Here is a 21,698-nt window from a genome sequence, read left to right as displayed (position 1 = left end):
TCTCCACACATGTGCACATTGCTCACCATGCAGTGCCAAAGAACACTTGAATTTCACTTGAAAAATGTAAGATGAATTTTGATATGCTATTTCCAAAATTTCTGAAATGGTGCTAGACATGCTTCTGCCAGTTTGTACTAAGTATTTATGTGAAATAGGATTTTCAGCATTGATGAGTATGTGTGTGCGTGCCTGTGTGTGTTTAACAACAGATTGGTGGATTTTGGGGGTGGCTGCTGAAATGTAAGCATTGGTACAGCAATGATCACAGGGATTGACATAGTCCTTTCTCTGAGGGGCTGATGGTTTAAGTAGCAAAAATGAAAATGATTTCAGATATTCAGTGTTCTATCAACCACAGAAAGCAATAGAAGTTGCCATCCATACAGATCTAGGAAGACTCTGAATGCAAGATGTGTAACAAAATCTAAAGAACAAGCTAATGTGTAAGTCAGCCTTCCATTATTATAACAAAATGCCGGCCGGGCGGTGGTGGTGCACGCCTTTAATTCCAGCACTCAGGAGGCAAAGGCAGGCAGATCTCTGTGAGTTCGAGGCCAGCCTGGTCTACAAAAACTAGTTCCAGGACAGGAACCAAAAGCTACGAAGAAACCCTGTCTCAAAAATAAAAAAATAAAAAAAAATGCCTGACACCAGCAACTTTAAAAGAGGGAAGGTTTATTTTGGCTCAAGATTTCAGAGATTACAGGTCTGAGTCACTGGCTGCATTGCTTTGGGCCTGAGGCAGGATTACAACTCTTTGTGGTGAATATATGCAATGCAGAGATATCCATATTATGAAAGCTTTGGAGCAGAGATGGGTCCGAAAAAAATATAGCCCCCAAAAATATAGTCTTCGGTGTCAGAGTTCTTCAACTGGGCCCCACCTTCAAAAACTTTTATCACCTCTAAATAACATCATCTCACCAGGAACCGCCATTGGGTTGATCTGTTAGCCCTCAATGACTGGATCTCCCGGTGGGGGTCCAAGTTCTTGAGGCTATGGTGGAACATTTCACATTCATACTGTAGGAGAAAAGGCAAAGCATGTGAAGAACTCTCCAGACAGAGGAAACTGTAAATCCCACGGGGCTGAGATAGAAGGGCTGGTGCTTATGAGCAGGGGGAGTATATGGCTTGACCTGAGTGTGTAGGTAAGCTGGGAGACACTGTAAATCATCATACCTGAGTAAGGTATGTCAACCTTACCCATGGGGATGATGAGAAGTTGTCAAAAGGTCTTAAGGAACTGAATCCCATTCAGAAATGGCAACTACATAATAGAATGGAAAACGGAGAGATGCAAGGTCAGGCAGACCTAGGTGCATCTGTTCGGGAGACCATGTGCTGGTTCCAGAATGAGAAGTCGCTTAGAACAGGGTTGTATCCATGGAGATGGAAACACAGATAGAGCTTGTGGAATACAGAGCACCATAAGCATGGCCTGATGATATAAAAAAAAATTAAAACTAGTATCCATAATCTCTAGTGAGAAGGAAACAGAAGCTGCCTTCTAGCATCTCCAGTAGAGGCTGTCCAGGGTCAGCAGGAGAAAGTTTGCTCCCTCTTGAGGCAGCTCTTCTAGACATCACCACTGACCTCATTTTGTCAAAACCTCATGACAGCAATGACTCAGATTCTAACTGTCTACCTTGAATCTAGGGAACCAAAATAGCGGATGAGGAAGGCTCATATTATAACATTGACTGTCAAACCAAGGAGCTCATCGATTTGTTGGAATTCCATCACTCAGACTAAGATGGCAGCCTGGTTCATACTCAGAGGGTTCCACTTTCAGTCCCAGCTCAACCTATTCTTCCTGTCCACAGTGCAGATCTTCTCATCATTCTGTGGAAGAGATGAAGCATCACCCACAGGACCCATTCAGAACTGAAACAGACAAAATGAGTGCACAGGGTAAGGTCAAGAAGCAAGGCAGCAGTCATGAAGAACTTGAGAAAAAGATGAACAAGAAGGACTTTCCTCAGTACCAGATGATGGGCACTGAAGTATAAGCAAAGGCGAAGGGAAGTAACATGCAGAGTCAGAAGTTTCCCGTAAGTCACCCAAGGATCGAGACAACACAGCTCCAGCCCAGGACAGGCACTGCAGGCCTTTTAAGTCACATGTCAACACACTAGAACATAGACAAGGAAGTCCTACTGGACCCAAAAGGACACCTGATAGCTCTTTGTCTCCTTGAGTGAGCATGAGAAAATTCCTCTGGATTCCTTCATTGGTTCCCTTGTCAGCCACACACATATACGTATAAAGAAAATGTCAACTTCTTCCCCTCTTGGTAGTGAAAGAACATGAAATATGAAAATGCTTCCTTCAGGTTACAACGCTGCAGACACCCAAGGGGCCCAGGGTGGGAACAAAGCAAGAGGTTTCAAGCAAAGAATCTATAAACTGCCATAAGGCCCTGGAAATTATCTGTAAAGCATGATTGGGGTTCAGCAAGCAGAAACCTCTTCATTGTGGAGAGGAGAAGGCGTCATCCTCAGAATCCAAGAAAAAAAAGCCAGAATCATCTAGCCAGTGAACACAGGAGACACATACCCAGGGCCAGAGCAAGGAACAAGGTAGTTCTCACTTGAGAGAAGGGACAGAAAAACAGAAATGAAAAGGCTAGGGGTATCCAAGAAATCCAAGGGAGAGGTTGGCCTGCTCCTTAATCCGACCTCCTAGCCACAGCTTACCAGTTATGGTGGACACAGGTGCTTCTAGTTCACTTGGCGATACGATTAGTTTCACCTGAGGATAATTCCAGGCTTCCCAGTACAATGGCAAAGATGGCTTCCATACAGTGATTACCTGGAAAAGACTGAAGAGCAGCCTGGAGTGACAGAAGAAAGCCTGGAGCCAAGAGGGGTTCAGAGCCCCAATTTCTGCACACTGCTGTGGATCAGGATGGCACTGGGTGATGAGTGTGTGGGCACCACCCTCAAAGGCCTGGGGATCACATCAGGAGGGTTCTCCACATACAACCCAGGAATAACTGGAAGCAACAACAAAGGAGAGACTCATCAGTGGACTGAATTAGTGAAGGAAAGTGACATCCTCTTCAGAGCTGTCTAGGCCCATTTGTCACTCAGCATGACCACTATCAGCTACCGCTGTGTGGCATCTATAGCAACACATATCCAAAGTAGAGGGATTTTAAAATAACATTCATAGTGTGGACCCAAAGGGGCTGCAAGAAATGACGAACACACATAAGCAAGTATCTTATAGCTGATGAGCTGAAGGCATGAAGAAAGTGCCACTGCATGGAGATCTGCAGAAAGTCAGAGGGAACTTTGTTAAAACATAAAGTAAGGGCCAGTGAGATGGCTCGGGCGGAAGGGCACCTGACACCAAGTCTGGTGGCCTGAGTTTCAAGCTCTAGGACTCTCATAACCAAGCAAGGTAATGACTTGTTTGTCACAAATCATCCTCTGACCTCTAACTGTGGGCCCACACTCATGCGCCTCCCAACACACACACATGTATGCATAATCAATCAATAACAAAATTAAATTTGTTTTAATTTATTTAATCAAATAAGTAAAATTTAATTTTTTTTACAAATAAGCACTATTCACAATTGGTTAAAGTTCATAACCAATGACATATTTATAAAATGAAATATTATTCCATGTTAAAAAATATACAATATATGGCCACCAAAGGGATGGAGTTTTCCGCTCTTGTCAAGGACCTAGTTTTGATTCCAGCACAGAGAAGATCACAAGCAACTGTAACTCCAGTTCCAGGGCTGCTAACACCCTTGCCTCCACGGAAATCAGATATGCCCATGGTGCACATAAACACATTCAAGTAAGCACTCATAATAAATAAGCAAAATAAATAAAGTCTGTCCTTTTAGTGGACTGTTGCATTCATCAAGATGTATTAAAACTTAAAATGCTGGGCTAGGGAGATGACTTGGCTGGTAAACACAGGGGCTTGAATGTTCTCCCAAGAAGGAACATACAAAATAAAGTAAGATCTCTATCATTCTTCAGGATAGCTCCCAAGGCCAAAGACTTAATTGAACCTTGATTGATTGATTGAATGATTGATGGTTTGACTGATTTAAAGGAAGGACCTTCCTTTGTAGCCTAACCTAGTCCTGAACTCACTATGTAACTCCAAATATCTTCAATTTGGTGATCTTTCTGCCGTAGTCTTCCATGTGGTGGGATGGTAGACATGCTTCTTAATATTTTTTCTCGTTTCCCTTTTCTGGCCAGTCTCTCTTCTAGACTGCAATTCCTTAACAAAGGATCTTATCATCCTGTGTGGATCCCAAGAGCAGTATCCAACAGATAAAAGAGATTGATAAGTGTCTGTTAACTGGAAGTCAATTCTAGCAATGAGCCTGCCCCATGTAGATACACAGGAACCTGGAGGCCCCTTCTGTCAGCCCTCGGTGGCTTCAGGAAAGCCCAACTTCTTTAAAGTCATAGAGAGAAAAAGCAGAAACATTGAACCTACTTCCGAGGACTGTTTCAACAACTGTGTTAGTTTGGATTCTCTAGAAGAACAGAACTGATAAGAGTAGATAGATAGATAGACAGACAGACAGACAGACAGACAGATAGATGGATGGATATCCGGATGGATGGATGGGTGCTTGGGTGCGTGGGTGCATGGGTGGATGGGTGGATGGATAGGCAGGCGGGCAGATGCGTGGAAAGAAAGAAGAAAGAGAGAGAGAGAGAGAGAAAACGAATGAATCTCTTAGAATGGCTTACAGTCTGTAATCCAGCTACAGACTGTCTACCAATGGAAAAGTTGTCCAGTCCATGAGACTGAATCTCTCAGCTGATCTTCAGTATACACTGGCATCCCTAAGAAGTAGGTTCTAATGCCAGGGAAGGAATCTCACTTGCCAGTGAGAGTGGAAGCAAGCAGGCAAAAATAACAAACTTTCTTCTTCCACGTTCTTTATATAGGCGGCCAGAAGCAGGTGTATCTGAGATTAAATGTGGATCTTCCCATCTCAAAAGATCAGTTTTTTTTTTTTTAGAGCGTGAGTGTGGAGTTTATTTAAGATAAAGGAGACAGGAAGGGAAGAAGAACCGGAGAGACAGAGAGGGACCTCAGAGAGAATGGCAGAAGGAAAGAGAAGAGCAAAAGATCAGTTTTAAAACATGTTTTTCCACTTCAAGTGATTTAATTAGGAAAAACACTATATTTGCATCAGCATTCTTTGTCATAGCCAGAACCTGGAAACAACCTAAATGCCCCTCGACCGAAGAATGGATAATGAAAATGTGGTGCATTTACCCAATGAAGTACTACACAGCAGAAAAAAATAATGACATCTTGAGATTTGCAGGCAAATGGATGGATCTAGAAAACATCATATTGAGTGAGGTAACTCAGACCCAGAAAGACAAATATCATATGTACTCACTCATAGGTGGCTTTTAGACTTAAAGCAAAGAAAACCAGCCTACAATTCATAATCTCAGAGAACCTAGACAATAATAAGGACACTAAGAGAGACACACATGGATCTAATCTACATGGTAAATAGAAAAAGATAAGATCTCCTGAGTAAATTGGGAGCATGGGGACCATGGGAGAGGGTAGAAGGGGAGAGGAAAGAAAAAGAAGGGAGCAGAAAAAAATGTATAGCTCAATAAAAATCAATTTTAAAAAAGAAAAACTCTTATACATGTCCTCAGTGCTTAAGTTTCAGTTCTTTGCAGATGTCAACCAAGAATATCCATTACAGAAGAACCCAAATTTGAGCTGGCCACCATGCAGGAAGGAGAACTATGAAAACACACTGATTCTGTTCAGAGACCCACCCCTTCCAGCCACAAGTGTGGCTTCATGACATGATGCCTTAGTACCTCCATTGCTCAAACTGGTGAGCAAAAATTCTTTTCCTTCCAGAAAGAGATTCACTAAAGAAGCTAAGGTATAGGGTTCCTAGTACTAATAAGAAGGTAAGAAAGCACAGGATTTGTTCCCAGCTTTGTGAATGACACTATCTTCTCCTTCGTAAAAGAAGGGTCCTTTCTCTGTGTTTCTGTAAACCTTTAGACATGGAAGCCATACTATTTGCAGCTGTTGCCTTGTATATTTTGAAGCTGTTTTTACAGGCATAATTACCTACCCATTTAGCACCTCTAAAATACAGCCATACTTTTAGAAAACGTCTGATAGAATATTTATAGTTAGATGCACTTGTGGACACAGTATGATTATAAAGCAGACGCAAGGTGAATTCCCCACTATTTTGACAATAGTTGGGAAAAATGAAGTACTTCCTTTAACATTGAAAAGCAGAGTTTTACACCTCAAAATGAAGTGTTTTAATGGACTGAAATAGTGGTTGCCCCTTAGAGACTACTACACATCAAATTATTACTATTCCGATGATCGCACCATGATTCTAGTGCATTCCATTTAACACTGGAGATTGTATTTGCTAAGTAGTTTGAGGTAAATTATTGCTTATCCATTTGTTGCTTCTTATACAGCACCTAAGCAAAAGTTAAGGACAAAATGGAAGCCCTTAGTCTAAATAGACAGTTTCAAACACTCAAAGCTGATCTTTGGTCTGCCTGAACAGAACCTGCATGGTTTCATCTTTTTTGTCAAAAACTCCTTTGATAATAATTCCTTAATTGCTTCTTGAATGGAAATATTCATCATGGGGACTGCCTGAATATGACCAAAATTACAGTGTTTCTTATCCCGGAAAGTTAATGACACAACCATTCTCTTCCTTTCTTCTCTTTTCTGACACATGGTTTATTTAGGACCAATCAGCTTTCCTTTTGAATTATGTTTAAACTAATGGTCATTTCTCCTCAGAAGATCTTAGTTGCTTAAGGAGGGAAATCGTGTCTAATTTATCTCTGGATTTGTTGTATACCCCGTATACAATGATAGACTTGGCCTGGCTTTAAACAATGCAACTGATTTAAGTAATCCCAGACAATTCCCTCCTATCAATTACATCCCTGCTCCTGTTTGGGTATGTGATGATTTGCCATGCAATTGGTTGGTTTAATAAACTAGTTTTGAAGGGGAGCACAGGGCTTAAACATTAACTGTTCCTTAATGAACTGTGATTAAACTTCAGATTGTGATTGGTTTTCTGCTCAGTACTCCCAGTTCAAAATAAAAGATGTGCATTGCCTTCCCTCTACCAACTCACAATGTATTAGTAAAGATTGATTTATAAAAGGAAGAATTAACAAAACAATTAGATAATATATAGAAGCAGGAGCATGCTTGTCCTTTAACCCTTTTACTTTGACAAATGTGTAATTAAAAAACAAAACAAAACTCTCTTTTGACCCTATCCAATTTGTAGGTGCTTAAGAAAAGAAGATTGGTTTCCATAATTGAGATGTCACCAATTTGAGAATGTAAGGCAGAGGGCAAACACCCAGAGTTTCAGATAGAATTCTCGCAAAGTTCCCAGGTATACAGATCAAGTCAATGTTTGACTCTGTCTTATGTTTATGTTGGAGGAACAAGAGTAAAAAAATGAGTTTTTTATATTATGTATTGTAACTTCACTGAAAACAGGAGATGCAGCTTGTAAAAAGTTATTTAAAGAATTATCTAAATGGAAGATAACAGGAAGGACAGGGGTAAAGCCAGGCCTCACAAGAGTCCTGAGGTAAGACCAAGGCAGAAGAGGGGGCACCTAACTTCATGGTAGTTAAGAAAACAAAAGGTAGCCAAAAGAGCTCTCTGTGTATGTGGGTCTGTCTGTCTGTCTGTCTGTCTGCATGTGTTGTGCATGTGTGTGCATGAAAATGTCTCTGGGAGTTAGATCTTAAAATTCAACAAATATAAAAAGAGAACTCATTGAAAATTTGCATTGGTTATGAATTTGGGAAAATATTAACTTTGATTTCCTCCTTAAATCATATATTGAATAAATTTCTAAATGAATTACAGAGCTACATATTAAGATATTAAATTCCAATTACAGAAAAACAAGACTATGAAATTGGGATATCAAGTATGTAAATTTAGAAGTAATAGAAGGAATCACAAAGAATAGATCATCAGATTTAATTACATACAATTAAAGTTTTTTGCATAGCTAAAGAAACCAAAATAAAAAGGCAGATGAGACAAGAAATGCTTCTGTAAATATAGTTGTAGAAAAAACAAAGAGGTAATGATTTTATTCTGTGATTAACAATGGAGCATCAATTTGAAAAGGAAAAACAAATAGCAAATGAATAAGTAACATTCTTAAAAGAATAAAAGGTATTATTACAATTATTCTATCATCCTATCTAATATTATTAAATAACATCTAACAATGATTACCACCTGGAATTATGGAAAGCATAGACACTTGTAGACACTAGTTGAGAATGGAGTTGGCAGTTTCTAGTTTTTCTTGACTGTGACAGGCAACAAGGGCAGAATTGGAGTTTAACTCTGAAAATTGCCTCTGACATACTTTATTGCCCTCTCCCACCCTTCTCCTATGTGCCGACAAGAAGGAGAAAGAATGAAGGAATGACTCTCGGAAGATCAGCTCTCGTGGAAGCATAGCTGTCTAGAGGAAATAGCAAATGAAGGGATTTAGGTCTCCTGAAGCCCATGTAGGCTGCTTTCCCTCACAACCTGGCTATCCATGAGCTGCAGACACCTGCCTGCACACAATGTCCCTGAAGACATGACAGCTACATGTTCTCTTTACTGTTGGTTCCCTAAGTATAACCTGTATATTGGCTAGACAAAGCTTATGAAACAGAACCAAAACATCTCTTACCTTTGTCTTAATGCCTCTTTACTTCTAGTAATATGGTCATGACATTAGTATAATTGTATTAATAACATAAATAATGGTATTATATTAATATGTAATAATGGCATAAATAAAATACATCTTGAACTATCTCTTTTTATCCTACTCTTTCTTCTTCCTTTCTTTCTCTTCTTCCTCCTTTCCTCCCTCTCCCCCTCCTACAGGCTCTCCTTCCTGTCCCCCAAGTTCCTCACACAGATAGACTCAATAAATATATAACCCTCGACAAGGATTCCACTGATACATTGATAATGTGTTAACATGACAGTTATATGAACATCACCTACCACTTGTTAGTTTTGCTTTGTGTCACCTCTTAACAGAATTTCCTTACACTGAAATCATAGCAGACATCACACAGATGAGAAGCAATCCCAAAAAAGAGGTGGGTAACTGTCCAGAGTGCATAGTTGCAGGGACTAGTAGGGGTAGCAGTAGAATTTCCCCTAGGCCTGAGCCCCAATCAAAACCACACTATAGAAAATCATTACTGCTTTCCCCTAGCTGAAATTGCCTAATGCCCTTTAAATTTGCTCAGTAGAATGGGGTTCTTTTTTTTTTCCTCCCATTCCTGAGATAAATTCCCAGGACTTTCCTGATCATTTCTGGTTATTACAAAATCCTAAAGTCATTTGAAATCACAAAGCTAGGTCTTGATTGGGAAACCAGAAGACTCAAGCTGTATGCAGCCATCAGCATTTCCATCTTAATTTGAAAATAGGGTTCTCAGCCTCTCTCTCTGCTAGGGCTTCCTGTTGGCAAGAGCATCCTTCTTCTACTCTATTTTTCTGCTTAACAGGTACTATTTTTAAGTCAATATCTTGTCTTTTTTTCATATGGAGGTTTCTGGGCATATACAAACAAAAAGAGAGTGTTGCGTTCAGCCTCGACCAGCAAGGAAGACGCAACACTGGAGCTCTTCTTACTAGGCAGTTTATTCAGGACCTTGTTCTCTTTCTCTCTCTCTCCGGGCAAACCCTCTCTTTCTCTCTCTCTCCCCGCCCCCCCTCTCCCTCTCTTTCTCTCTCTTTCCAGGCAAACCTCTCCCAGCCCTTAAAATGGCACAGGCTGCCAACCCCGGATTTCCAGGTGGGCACTGACCAAGGTCCACGCATATGCAAGCAGCTGGCAATCATTGCATGATAATAGCATGAGTCAGGCCTCAGCCATAGGAGTTGATTATCACAGAGAACACTCGCTTTCAGGATCGCGGAGGGCGGGAGCCAGCATCATCAGGTGCAGCTCCACGCAGCTCTCTACATCGCCATCAGGTATGGCTCCACGCAGCTCTCTACAAGAGAGTGCTTACCTTGACTCTGACCACCGGGCCAACATACGATTGTTCTTGTTTCAGCTACCACCACTACCCTTGCATACTGCTACCTGGGTGTCTCTTCTTTCACCATTACCTTTTCCCCTGAACCAGAAAAGGGAGAATTATAACCGGGGTAGATGGACAGTCTCACCACAGCCAGAGTAGAAAGCCCCAAGCATGGAAACCACGAAGCAGAATGCATGGTCTAGTGGGGAGGCTGGTGAGAAAACAATTGCATGCAGTCTCAGGTTCCACATTAAAACACTGACTCTACTGTAATTTTCCATCAAAATGAGATGGATAGAAGAGGAATGGCCTTGTGAAAACTACCATTTCCCTGAGCTCAACTCATCCCATATTGGAAGTTCAGAGTATGATCAGGTATGTGATGCTCACCTGTAGTCTCAACAGTCAGCGACTAAGGCAGGGGGACTGGAGTTCTTAGCTAATGTGAGGTCCTCGGTTCAATGCTCTGTATTGTACAAATGGAAAAAAAAACATTTTGAAATAGAATTAGCATTAAAAATCATATCTAGACACCTGTTAGAATGCCAGGTAGGCTGCCTGCAAATCTTTTCCCCCTCTGTTCCCCCAGATACAATCCCCCAGTCTCATCCCCAGCTCTGTAGCAGAAAACCTGTCACAGCCTCCCTTTTTTCTCTGACTTCACCACCAGTGAATCACAGATATCTCCCTTCCCCCAAGTCATCCCATTATCCCAGCCCCCAATACCAGCAGATATTCACTGGGAACACACAGGCTGAGCAGGCCAGGGAGACAGGTAAGACCTTCACCCTCCCTCTTCCGCTCCAAACCAAATATCCCAGTTTTATCCCTAATTTTGCAACTGAATATCAGCTGCAACCATCCTTTACTTCCTACCCACATCTCTTGTGAATCCCATAGACCATCCCCTCCAAACTTCCTTCCCCCAACTGATTGTTTTATTCCTGCCCCCCAACTCCTGCAGGAACTCCCACTAACCCACAAGCCATGCCTGCCAGAAAACTTGGTAGGTTGCCCATAGATCTTTTCTTCACCCTCTATTCTCCCAGATTCACTCTCCCAATCTCATCTCCCACTTTGCAGAACTCCTGTGGCAGCTTTCCCTGACACCTTGTTCCCAACTCCCATGGATCCCACAGATCTTCCCCCTTCTAGCCACCTTCCCTCATTCACTCCTTCTCCCAGCCTCCAACCCCAGCAAACATCCCCTGCTAACCCTAGAACCACTCCTACCAGGGCAACAAGGGGTCTGGCAGCAGATCTACAACTGTCCTTCTGTTCCTCCAGATCAACTACCCCCAGGCTCATCCCCAGCTCTGTAGCCCAAGACCTGCTGCAGTCTCTGTTTTCTCTGTTTCCACTTCCAATGGATCAGGAAGTTCTTATCCTCAAACCTTCCTTCTCCCAACTCATCCCATTGTTCTAGCCTCCTACACCAGCAGACATTCCCTATGAGCACACCAGCTGAGCAGGCCAGAGAAAGAGGTTCAGAGAAAATTTCCTACCAGGCAGCATACAACCATCACACCCTCTTAAAGTCTAGGGAGGAAGCAGAAACCAAGGGACAAAATACCCAATAGAGACAAAACTAGGTATCATGACCTAGACCTATAATCATCTCAATCCCAGATACCAAAATATCATTATAACAACACAATCAATAACAGCCAGGGCAATATGTCCCTAAAGAAGCCCGCCAAGCCTACTGTTATGCCCAAATCCTACTGTTATGCATGAAGTCCCTGCAAAAGCCAACAAGGAGACCCAGTCCCATATGTAAAAGCAAAGAGCCTTTGTTTTATGCAAGTCTGCAAACTCAGTCTCTCCACATGTCTAATATATTGGAATAAACAGAGAACCCCGAACTCAGTTAGAATTGGGTTTTTATAGTAGCAAAGGCGGGGGTGAGGGGTCCTGAGGTTCAGGAACCCTGATTGGCTGACATTTGTCTAGGGGTGTCCTGGGAGTTTGTTCTGGCAGGTCTCTATCTACAGTGGTTGGAAAGTTAGGCATTTCCTTTGGATAATCTGTTTTTGGGTGGTGCTCGAATAATCTTAGTTTGTGGTTCTTCCTGCAATCAGGTATTGCTTCAGGGTAAACTACTGAGACTCAGGCCTTTTATTAAATTTATCAGTGGCTGAGTTCTACTCTGGTAGGTAATAATGGTTGAAAGTAAAGAACTTCCTTTGGGTAACCTGCCCATACTTAGCTTACCATGGTTGGGCCTCACACCTACCACAGCAGGCTCTGAATATTCCAACATTCCTGAACCACAAGAAAAAGACCTTAAAATCATCTGTATGAGTATGATACTGGTCCTTAAAAAGGAAATTTAAAAAAAAATCCCTTCAATTGGATAGGGGACCACGGAAGCACAATTCTTAGTTAAGGGAGCCACCTTAGGGTTGGCAAGAGACTTGAACCTAGAGTGGCTCTCAGGAGCCCAAGGCGATGTCCCCAGTTAGTTCCTTGGGCAGCTGAGGATAGGGAACCTGAAATGACCCTATCCTATAGCAATACTGATGAATATCTTGCATATCACCATAGAACCTTCATCTGGTGATGGATGGAGATAGAGACAGAGACCCACACTGGAGCACTGGACTGAGCTCCCAAGGTCCCGATGAGGAGCAGAAGGAGGGAGAACATGAGCAAAGAAGTAGGGACCACTAGGGGTGCACCCACCCACTGAGATAGTGGAGCTGATCTATTGGGAGCTCACCAAGGCCAGCAGGACTGTGACTGAAAAAGCATGGGATAAAACCAGACTCTCTGAACATGGCGAACAATGAGGGCTGATGAGAAGCCAAGGACAATGGCACGGGGTTTTGATCATACTTAATGTGCTGGCTTTGTGGGAGCCTAGCCAGTTTGGATGTTCACCTTCCTAGATATGGATGGAGGGGGGAGTGTAGTAATAAGAGCGGCGGGGCTGCGTCCCCAACACCCCAGCCGCCTGCTAGCTTATGCCCGAAATAACAACACACAAACTGTATTCATTTAAACACTGCTTGGCCCATTTCTATCTAGCCTCTTCTAGGCTAACTCTCGCACCTGGACTAGCACATTTCTAATATTCTATGTAGCACAGCTAGGTGCGCTTACCGGGAAGATTCTAGCCTACATCCATCCTGGGTCAGAGCTTCATCGCGTGTGTCTGCCCAGGAGCAGGGAGCATGGCGTCTCTTAGGCGTCTGTCCCCGAGAGGAGAGCTGTCGAGTCTGAGCTCACTTCCTCTTCCTCCCAGCATTCTGTTCTGTTTACTCCACCCACCTGTGTTCTAACCTATGAGGGCCAGCCAAGCAGTTTCTTTATTTTTTTTAACCAATGAAATCAACAGATTGATATATGACACTCCCACATCAGGGGAGGAACTTGGACTTACCACAGGGCAGGGAACCATGACTGCTCTTTGGACTGGAGAGGGAGGGGGAGAGGAGTAGGGGGAGGGGAAGAAGGGTGGGAGGAGGGGAGGGAAATGGGAGGCTGGGAGGAGGCAGAAACTTGGTTTTTTTCCTTTTCTCAATAAAAATATATCCCTTCAAGAAATCCAGGAAAACACAACCAAGAAGTAGGAGGAAATTTATAAAATTGCTCAAGACCTGAAGATGAAAGTAGAACCAATGAAGGAAACCCAAACTGAGGTAATGCAGGAAATGAAAATTTGAGAATTCAAACAGGAACTACAGACACAATCTCCACCAACAAATTACAACAGATGAAATAAATAATCTCAGGAGTCAAAGATATGATAGAAACAATTGACACATCAGTCAAAGAAAATGCTAAATCTAAAAATTTTCTCACACAAAACATCAAAGAAATCTAGCACATTATGAAAAGATCAAATCAAAAAAGTAATAGGAATATAAGAAGGAGAAGAAACCCAGAACAAAGGCTCAGAAAGTATTTTCAACAAAAATAATAGAAGGAAATTTTCCTAACCTAACCTACAAAAGGAGATGACTATAAAAGTACAAGAAGGTTACAGAATAGCAAAAAGATTGGATTATGCTGTGGGATAATGGTCTGTACCCTGTCACTTGTATTTCAATAAAATGCTGATTGGCCAGTAGCCAGGCAAAAAGTACAGGTGGAGTGTGACCAGGCAGGAAGTAGAGGCAGGGTGACGAGAACAGGAGAATTCTGGGAAGAGGAAAGATGCAGTCTGCAGCTGATGTCCAGACACAGAGGAAGCAAAATGAGAACGCCTTGCTAATGAAAGGTACCAAGACACGTGGCTAACATAGACAAGATAATCACAGGACCAGAAAAGAAAAAGCCCTCAACGCATGATAGTCAAAACACTAAATGAACAAAGCAAAGAAAGACTATTAAAAGCTGCAAAGGAAAAAGATCAAGTAACAGATAAAGGCATAATTGTTAGACTTATACCTGACTTCTCAATATCTTCTCTAAAACCTAGAGGGTCCAGGAAAGATTGCTGTAGAAACTATGAGACCACAGGTGCCACTCAAGACTACTCTACCCATCAAAAATATTAATCAACAAATGGAGAAAATAAGACATCTCATTACAAAATAAAATTTAAGTAATACAAACCCAGACTTATAGAGGTGTTAGAAGGAAAACGCTAACATAATGAGGGTACTACCACCATGAAAACACAGGGAATAAATAATCCCAGATCTCTAAAAATCAAAGGAAGGGAACATGCACACATACCATCACCAGCAGCAGCAGCAGTAGTAACAACAACAAAATAACAGGAATCAGCAGTCATTGGTCATTAGTATCTCTCAATATCAGTTGTCTCAGTCCCCCAATAAAAAAGACACAGGCTAACAGAAGGAATGTAAAGTAAAAAGAGGACCTATCCTTTTTGTTGTATGTAGTATGAATTTTAATTGATCTTAATAATAAGAACCTGAAGTTAGATATATGCTTGTACTCGCTTTTTGGGAAACCATTACCTTTGGATGGATACCTTGCTCAGCATAGATATAGTAGGGATGTATAGCCTAGATAGTATAGAAGGCCTTAGACCTTCCTCAAAGCAATGTGCCTTCCCCTCTCTGAGGAGTAAATGGGGGTACGATGGGAGCAAAGGTGGAGAGAGTGGGAACAGGGATTGGTATACAAAATAAAAAAGAATAGTTTGTTTCTTTTAAAAAAAAAGAAGAGAAAGAAAAAAGAAAATTTGTTCAATAAACAAATAAAGGAATTAAAGACATTCTAGAATTCATTGAAAATGAATACATAGCATACCCAAACTTGTGGAACACAATAAAATTGGTTCTCAGAGACAATTTAACTAAGTGCCTACATAAAAATATAAAGAAATCTCACACTAGCAACTTAACACACACCTGAAAACTCTAGAACAAAAAAAGTCATATCCAAAGGGGAGTGGGGGGGGGAGGTGGAAATTTTTAATAAAAAAAATAAATAATTTAAAAATAATAATAAAAGATTTTAACCAAAGGGAATAGATGACAAGAAATAATCAAACTCAGGACTGAAATCCACAAAATAGAAACAGAGAGAACTCTACAAAGAATCAGTAAAACAAAGAGTTGGTTCTTTGAGATAATCAATCAGATCAACAAATCCTTATACAAGTGAACTAAAAGAGAGAGCAAGAATATCCAGGTTAGCAAAATCAGAAATGCTAAGGGAACATAGGAACAAATACCAAGTAAAGTCAAAGAATCATCAGGACATCCCTTTAAAACCTATACTTGCTCATCACAGTGGCATCAATCCCGCCCATACTTTGTGGCTGCAGTTGGGGGGCATCTCAGGTATCTTCTGCCCCACCTGTGCCACCTAGCAATGGATGGAGGAATCTTAGGTGTCCTCTACCTGCCTGGGTCTAACAGGGACAGACCTGTGGTATCTTCCACCCACTGAGACCCAGCAGCACTAGGCGGGCCTGTACAAAGAAGCAATTTAAATAGACCTATAACCCCTGTGAAATATTAAAAGTAGTCCAACAAAAAAAAAAGCCAGACCAACAGTTTTAGTGAAGAATTTTACCAGATATTCAAAGAAGAGTTAACACCAATACTCCACAAATACATCCACGAAAAAAAAAACATTAAGGGACATTTCCCATTTTTTTCTATGAGGGCACAGCTACCTGTTGTTAGATGTTTTTGCTCTTTTGGCTCTTTAGTCTTTTTTGGGGGCGGGGCACCATCTAGCTCTCCAAACATTACTCACGGAGGCTTACTTTTAGTTATGAACACCCAGCCTTAACTTGGCTTGTTTCTTACTAGTCTTTCTAAACTGAAATCACCTCATCTATCTTTGCCCTCAGGGCTTTTACCTTTCTCTATCCCTTTATAACTTTTCTCTCTTTCTTACTCTGTGTCTGGCTGGGTGGTTGTGTAGCTGGGTGGCTGGGTGACTGGCCTCTGAAGTCCTCCTTCCTCTCTCATTCCCAGAATCTTTCTTTTCTCCAGATTTTCCCTCTATTTATCCTATCTCTACCTGCCAACACTACCTATTCCTCTCTCCTGCTTCACTATTGGCCACTCAGCCCTTTATTAGACCAGCAGGTGTTTTAGATAGGCACAGAAACACATCTTCACAGAGGTATACAAATGCAACATAAACAAAAGTCACATACCTTAAAATAATATTCCCCAACAGTTACGCTGAGAGCAAAACCACATAAGGATGTAACAAAGAAAGATAATTACAGACCAATTTCCATTATGAATATAGATGTAAAAATTCTCAATAAAATTCTTGCAAACTGAATCCAAGTACACATTAAAAAGGTTGTCCACCATGGGCAAGTAGGCTTTATCCCAGAGATATAGAGATAGTTCAACATACATAACCGATAAACATAATCCATCATGTAAACAAACTAAAAGAAAATAGCCACATGATCATTTCATTAGATGCAGAAAGGGCCCAAAGACATTAGGAATTCAAGGGACAGACCGCATCATAATAAAAGCGGTTTATAGCAAGCTATAGCCAATATCAAATTAAATGGAGAGAAAAATCAAAGCAATTCCACTAAAATCAGAAACAAAACAATGTTGTCTGCTCTCTCCATATCTATTCAATAGCTGAAGTTTTAGCTAGAAAAATAAGGCAACTGAAGGGGATCAAGGGGATACAAATTGAACAGGAAAAAGTCAAAATATCTTTATTTGCAGATGATAGGATAATATACGTGAGTCTCCCTAAAAATTCTACTGGGGACATCTGACAGCTGAAAAATACTTTCAGGAAATTAGGTGGGTATAGAACAAACTCACAAAAATCAGTAGCCCTTCTCTATAAAAATGACAACCTGAGAAAGAAATCAGGGGAAAAATGCTTTTCACAATAGCCTCAAATAATATAAAATATCTTGGGGTAACTCTAGCCAAGCAAGTGAAAGGCCTGTAAGACAAGAACTTCAAGTCTTTGAAGAAAGAAATTGGTGAAGGTAACAGAAGATGTAAAGATCTTCCATGCTCATGGGTCAGTGGGATTAACATAGCAAAAATCACCATCCTACCAAAAGCAATGTACAGACTCAATGCAATCTCCATCAAAATTCCAATACAATTGTTTATAGTTCTTACAAGGACAATTTTCAACTTCATATGTAAACACACACACACACATCTTAGGATAGCTAAAACAATCCTGAACAATAAAAGAACTGCTGAAGTCTCAGCATCCCTGATATCAAGTTATACTACAAAGCTATAGTAATAAAAAAAACAGCATGGTATTGGCATGAAATAAGAAATGTGATCAGTAGAATCAAATTGAAGACCCAGACATAAAGACACATATCTATTGACACCTTTTAATTAAGAAGTCAGAAATACATACTGGAAAGAAAGTCAGAATCATTAGAATGTCTTCATGTAAAATAACGCAAATAGATCTATACCTATCAACCTGCACAAAATTCAACTTCAAATGGATGAAAGACCTTAACATAAAACTAGGAGCATTTGAATCTGATAGAAGAGAACGTGGGAAATAACCTTGAACACAGTGACATAGGAGAAGATTTTCTGAACATACCACCAATAGTACAGGGACTACGATCAACAATTAATAAATGAGACCCCATGATCCTGAAAAGCTTCACCTGTCAGGAAGGCTAAGTTCAATATTACAAGTGATGTCTCATACTGCCAAAGATGTGGAGCAATGGGAACACTTCTCCATTGCTTGTGGGAGTACAAACTTGTACAGTCACTTTGGAAAATTAGTATGGCAGTTTCTCAGAAAGATGGGAATTAATCTACCTCAAGGTCCAGCTATTCCACTCTTGGGCATATACCCAAAGAACACTTCATCCTACCACAGGATACTTGCTGAACCATGTTTATTGCTGCTCTGTTCATAAAAGCAAGAAATTGGAAACAACCTAGCCGTCCTCCATCAAAAGAATGGAAGTTGGGCACAGAAGAAGGAACTGGGGGTGGGAGGAACACATGGTTTTCCCTAGGAGGAGAATATTGATTTTATCGGTAGACTGGAGTATGAGGTTGGGAAGTGACAAGAATCCGAGGATCAGTTGGGAAAGGGGAGGAAAGATGGGCTTGAGAGACAGAATGAAGCAGGGACAGCTAAAATTGAGAGCATCAGAGGAGAATCTGAGTGGCGGTATGGAGCCCTACTGCAATGGAAATGTCCAACAATATATGAAGGCAACCCCAATGAAGTCTCAAAATAATGAGGTAATGGGAGAACACCTACTGGTCATCTCTTGTTGTTAAATAAAGCTTCCCATGCTAGGACTAGATTTCATTCAATTGAGTTTTGGACAAAGGGGTTCCCTAAAATCCCTAGACAAGCCAGGCTGTTGCCAAGAAAATGGGCTGCTCTCCACAAACGGACAGCAAAACCCCATTGCTGAAGAAAACACCCACACAGCTCATTGAACATGAAGAGGTTGAGCTGGTTCCTACATAGAACCTTCACCCCTATATTCTAGTGTCTCTGACACCAAAAGGTACTCTTCAAAAGTTACCAAAATCAAAAAGTAAACACCAATTCAACCACAAAACCTTTTATCTACAATAAAATAGGCTGCAAGACAGTCTAGGGCAATGGTAGAACAAACCTTGTGAGAGCAATCAACTGATGTCTCATTTGACTCAAAGCCCACTCCATGAGATGAAACACATACCAGACACTGCTTGGGTGGCTAAGAACCAGAGTATAGATAGTCCAGAGACCTGGGAACAAAACAAAATACTACTGTTCCCAAATAAGAAAAATTAACAATAACAACAACATGACTCCTAATGATAATCTGCTATACTGATAGGGTCTCTGCCTTATTCAGTCTTCATCAAATACAGAGACCCACTGCAAGACATTACACAGAGGGAGACCTTTGGATCACATAGCTCTAAATGGGATGTGTCCATCAAATCTGCAGCTCAGAGCTCAGGGAACCACACAGAAGAGGAGGTAAAAGAAGTGAGGGAAACAAATGGGATGGAAACACCAGGAGAACAAGGCCCTCTAAACTAAGCAAAACTCATAAGAACTCACAGAGACTGAAGCAGCATGCCCAGGGTCTACACAGGTCTGCATCAGGTCCTCTGCATAAATACTATAGCTTTCAGTTTAGCGATTTTATGGGACTGCTGGATGTGTAAATATGTAGGTATCTGTTTCTTCTTTTGCCATTTCTTGGGGCTGTTTATTATTCTGTTAGCTTGTCTTGTTCAATATTAATATGATGGATTTTAATTCATCTCATTATATTTTATTTTGTCATGTTTGGCTGTTATCTCCTCAAAGCATGTTCTGTTCTGATGAAAAACAAAAAAGGAATAGATCCAGATGAGAGAAGAGGTGGGGGGCAACTGGAAGGAGAAAAGGGAGGGGAAACTATATTCAGATTTTAAAAAAACTAAAAAATATTTAAAGAATATCTACATAAGGTATTAACTTTGATGATTTGATACACATAACCATTGATCACCATAATCATGTTCATTAACAGGACCTCACTTCCTATAGTTAAATTTTCTTTCCTTTTGTGGTCTCATTATATTACCTGGGCTGAACTGAAGCTTGAAACTAAGTGCTTCTAGGATTATAGGTGTGTAGGGTCAGTTTTCCAGAGTGCATTCTAGGCAAGCACTCTACCTCAAATCACAGTCGGACTCTTCTCATGTAGTATAATGCCCTAACAGTTTACTCACACCTATTTACTGTGGGACAATGGTTTTATCCTGTAAACATTTGTTTCTTATACTTGTTTAATAAAATCTGATTGGCCAGTAGCTAAGCAGGAAGTATAGGCAGGGTAACCATGCAGGAAGTAGAAGTGGGGAAATGAAAACAGGAGAATTCTGGGAAGAGGATTCTGCAGTCTGTAGTCATGACCCAGCCACAGTAGAAACAAGATGTGACTGCCTCGCCAAATAAGGTACCAAGCCACGTGGCTAACATAGACAAGAAAAATGGGCTAATGTAAGTTATAAGAGTTAATAAGAAGCCTGAGATACAAGGCCAGTGTAGACCTCTGTGTGATTTCTTTGGGGCTAAACAGCTGTGGGACCTGGTGGGACAGAAAACCTCAGCCAGTCAACACCCATTGCAAATGGCAGGATTTTTGTAGTTTTTAAGACTGTGGTGGTTTGAATAAAAATGGCCCCCCATACGTTCATACATTTGGATGCTTAGTCACCAGGTAGTTGAACTATTTAAAAGGATTAGAATGATTATGAGGTATGGCCTTATTGGAGTATGTGTGGCCTTGCCAGAGAAAGTATATCACTAGGAGAGTGAGGTTTGAAGCTTCAAAAGCCCACACTAGGCTCAGAGTTTCTTTTTCTCTTCCTCTCTGCCTTCAGGTCAGGGTATAGCTCTCAGCTACTACACCAGTGTCTTGTTCCTACCCATGATGAACATGGACTGAGTCTTGAAAACTATAAGCAAGCCCCAATTAAATGTTTCCTTTTATAAGAGCTGTTCCAGTAATGATGTCTCTTCATGGAATAGACAGTAACTAAGACAATGTTTACGTTGGGGTTTTAGCATAATGGCTCAGGTATAAAGCAGGGATCTCAGCCAACACTTAAAAGATCAGAAACCACTGTGTTCAGTCAGGAAGCATCATTTTTTCCCCTAAATGTGTACACATTGGTTTTTGTTTGTTGTGTTTGGAGGCAGGAACTTAGGTAGCATATTCTGGAAAAACTATTGCTCCTGGACCTACTCCTCCAAATGCTGGCATTATAGGCAAGCATGAACACATGGTCCCTCTCCCATAATATATCTGCTGCTATGAGACCTCTAGCAGAGAGCCAACTCCCACCCCTCAGTTCCATCCCCACTCGTGATGGATCTTTCTGAAAGATACAGCGGTCCAATGTTGACAGTGGCCTATGTGTAGGCACCAGCACTGATGTTCCTCATCTCAGAAGCGCCTGGCTTCCAAATTGTGAGCTTGCAAAACAGATCAAATGGCTTCACAGTAACACCCCTGACAAGGCTCTATCCTGCAGATAGCCCGCAAACCCTGTGTTACAATCCCCCTGCTCCACAGACTCTTGAATCCCCATAGTCATAGTAACCAGACCTGTGATAGGTTGTTGCCACTCTCATTCTTAGGCCTGAGCTGTCCCCAAAGAG

The sequence above is a fragment of the Microtus pennsylvanicus genome, chromosome 10 (assembly GCF_037038515.1).
Source record: "Microtus pennsylvanicus isolate mMicPen1 chromosome 10, mMicPen1.hap1, whole genome shotgun sequence".
Lineage (NCBI taxonomy): Eukaryota > Metazoa > Chordata > Mammalia > Rodentia > Cricetidae > Microtus > Microtus pennsylvanicus.
This window is presented reverse-complemented; position numbering follows the sequence as displayed.